The 3,847-nt window shown below is 34.1% G+C and overlaps 1 long non-coding RNA gene across 1 annotated transcript; it reads left to right on the forward strand.

The window, feature by feature from the left end:
* The first annotated feature begins 1,150 nt into the window (after positions 1-1,150).
* Positions 1,151-3,270, forward strand: LOC307155904. The gene is made up of 3 exons (XR_013820612.1): positions 1,151-1,254; positions 1,640-1,801; positions 3,131-3,270. It is a non-coding gene; the product is annotated as an uncharacterized lncRNA (long non-coding RNA).
* Positions 3,271-3,847: the final 577 nt, after the last annotated feature.

Here is a 3,847-nt window from a genome sequence, read left to right on the forward strand (position 1 = left end):
CAAGTCAGATTTCATTGGTGATTTCAAATATGAAATTTAATCGTACACTGTAAAACTTTACTGTAAATTTACAGCGAATTTCCTACAGAATTGTACTGTATTTCCATAATACAGTATTAGGCTGTATATTTTACAGAACAGCTGTAAATATACAGCACATTTCTGTTTTCAACCCGATAAATTCGTAATACAGTATCATACTGTAAAAGCACTGCATTGTGGGATTGATTTTTTTCGCGCTCAATTCAGTTCAAATGTGACGAGCCGACAGTAGCTACTACAGGCAAACTTGATTTGTCAGCGGGATTCAACTGAACAGTATAATCATTCCTGTTAACAAGATAAGCAGTGTCTGCGAATCTGTGAGCAATTTTTAAGCTTTTGTGAGCTTCGGTTCGTGTTTCAAACATTAGTTGCCTGTGACGCAGCAGAAAATGGGCGACATTAACGTGCTACATGAAGACGGATGGAAGAATTTGTCACCTGAATAACCTGCGCCTGTGACGATTAGTGGGATTTAGAATTTGAGAAGATGGAAAATTGTTCAACTGAGTGATACGGTAAGCCAATATATATATATATATATATATATTTTTTTTTTTTTTGCGTTCGCATTTCTACATTGTTTTCACAAATGCTTATTTGTTTTGATTTTGCGAACGCGGTTTTCTACCGCGGCCGCGCAAACAATTCACTCTGTTCCACCTGTTTACCAAGTAAGTTAACGTTAACGTTAACTTCGATATTTCACATAATAGGCAACATATACCATGTTATTTGCATGACCTGCTTTTGATATATATATTTTTCGTTTCAGGCTTTGTAATCTGATGACGGTCCAGTGCTAATGTAAGTGCTTTTAAGTAACGTTAGTGTTACAGTTATAGTCTATGGTAAAAAAAAAAAATGCTATCAAATGCTGTGTCAGTTCTGTGATCGTGCTTTTGAATCGTTGTCAGAATTTTGCTAGCACAAGAAAATCCATGTTCCTAATGCTGTTTTCAAATGTAGTATTCCTGATTGCCATGCAATGGTCCTACAACTAACAATTCAAAGAGAAGTTAGACGGTGTTATCCTTCAAGCAGATGAAACAAGTAGATGATATTCAACAAATCTCATTAATCTGTAATATGTTTTATGTTTTGGTTCTGTTGATCATGGTTGTGCTGTCCTTTTTAAAAATTGTTTCAGGAATTTGCAATGCTGATGTCCAGCAATCTACATTTGCCAGAGAGTCCACGCCTTATTTCCTGGTATGTAAACATTAAAGGGGTAGTTTAAACCTAAAATGAAAAGCCATCATTTACTCACTCCACTGCAAAATATGTTTTTTTCTTGTTTCCAGTCCAGATATCTAAAATTCTTACATGAAGAAGCATTTAATTGACAAGTAAACATTGTCTTGTTTTCTGAAAGAATAAGTCAAAATTTAGTGAGTTTATGCTTAAAACAAGCAAAATAATATGGCAGTGCGTTTTAGTGTTCTAACCCTAATCAATTAAAATTTTTAGGTGAAAATTTTAATTTATAGGAATAGATAGACAACTACATCGAACCACAGTGAAACCCACAATAGTTATTTTAATTATTAATATTATTTATTTATTCATTTAATTTTTTTTTTTTTTTCAATTACAGGTCAATCTCTAAGCAACCAGTGCTGGACATTACGTTTGGAAGGTCAAGGTGTGTGTGAAGGATCACAGCCTCTTCATCACTGGCCTGGCAGCGCTGTTTGCCTCCTCCTATAACTTCAGCTTGCAGTACCAGGAAGAGGCAGCACCTTGAGTTTGTTCAGAGGTTAGTCATTAGCATATTTGCCATTCATATAAATATTAGACTGAATTGTGACTTGTCTTGACAGTATTTATTAAGCTGACTACTGGTATGAACAATATGGCCCTGGTTTCCATACAGAGCTTAGCTTAAGACAGGTCTAGGCCTTAATAAAATTAGGGTATTTAAGTAGCTTTTATAAAAATGTCTAATAAAAAAAAAAACATTACTGGTGTGCATCTTGAGACAAAACAGTGGCAGTCACATATTTAAGATATGTCAGTGCAAGTTGTTTTTAGTTGAAGGATTAGTGAAAATTCTATCATTAATTACTCACCCTCATGTTGTTCCAAACCTGTAAGACCTTCGTTCATCTTCAGAACACAAATGAAGATATTTTTGATGAAATCTGAGAGGTTTCTGAACCAGCCATAGACAGAAACGTCTTTGCAACTTTCAAGGCCCAGAAAGGTAGTAAAAACATTGTTTAAATAATCCATGTAACTACAGTGGTGCACCCTTAATATTATGAATCGATGAGAATACCTTTTGTGCACAAAAAAAAAATAAAAAAAATAACGACATTATTCAACAATCTTTACTCTTTCACGTCATTCTCCTACGCTGTTGACGTAGTGTAAACAGTGTCAAGTCACCTTCATTTATATATCGCTTTTAACAATATAGATTGTTTCAAAGCAGCTTTACAGTGATAATAGGAAATTACAGTAACATAGATTGTTTTGGCTTTACAGCAGCTCTAGAATAAAATTATTAGATCAACTATTTTTGACTGTCAAAATGCAGGCAGACACAGCTTCCGTGAGTTGTTCAAAATCTTTATTTTTGGTAAACTCTGTGTACACAAACAATGTTCTCAATGCTGTAGTTCATGTGTAGAGCCCCTGGTGATACTTTAAGCACAGTTTCATGTTGTGTCGAGCCTTCTTAGTGTTTTAAAAAATAGCGATTTTTAATGCTATCAGAGTCGTGCCCCAAGCACTCCCATTCAAAAGGCAATTTGACCGAAAACGAAAATACGGTCAAACTTAAAAGTGGAGTTTCCATCCTAATTATGTTTTTAAACGAAAGTTTGCCTCGGGTAGATTAACAAAAAGACCCCTAGGTTGCATTTTGGCGAGAGTTATCCTTTAATACACTCCGGCCCACTCATCCTCACAAATCAGTGTAGGAGAATGACATGTAAAAGAAGAGATTATTCAACAATGTCGTTATTTTGGGGTTATTTTGCGCACAAAAAGTATTCTCGTCACTTCATAATATTAAGGTTGAACTACTTTAGTTATATGTACTATTTACCAATGTTTTTACCACCTTTCTGGGCTTTGACAGTTGCAATGACATTGATGTCAATGGAGGGACAGAAACCTCCCAGATTTCATCAAAAATATCTTAATTTGTGTTCCGAAGATGAACGAAAGTCTTAAGGGTGAGCAATAATGACAGAATTTTCATTTTTGGGTGCAAACATGCATTTTAGTCTGGTAAATGTCATGTTTAACATTTATCATGTAGTCATGTATGCAATAAACATTGCAAGGCTTGCAATTAAAGTTAAATTAACACAAAGGTTTGGGCTGCATTCTGGCAATGTGTGCTCTATATAAACAGAGTCTATGGCTGCCTTTCCACTGATACTCTGATGCAGTGGCGGCTGCTGGTCTTTCAAAGAGGGGAAGCTCATTTTCGGCCTACATCATAAAAATTGTCCATTTATTTATACGTAAATTCTGCCCAATGTTCCTTTTCAAGAAAATGCTCTGTGACCCTATATCGTTCCAACTAGATGTCTTTTCCAGTGACTTGACCAGTGTGTCCTCTCAATGGCCAGCAGAGTTAGGTATAATTGTATAAATGTAATAATATAATAAAGGTATAAATAACAATATAATAAAGTATAATAATAATACTACTAATAATATATAGGCTATTTTTAATTATTTTAATAATTATTGTTTTAATTATTACTAATAATATTATAAAAAATATAATAGGATAAGTAATAATATAATAAAGGTATAAATGTATAATTGTGTGAAATGTATTATG

The sequence above is a fragment of the Squalius cephalus genome (genome assembly GCF_949319135.1).
Source record: "Squalius cephalus genome assembly, chromosome: 3".
Classification (NCBI taxonomy): Eukaryota; Metazoa; Chordata; class Actinopteri; order Cypriniformes; family Leuciscidae; genus Squalius; species Squalius cephalus.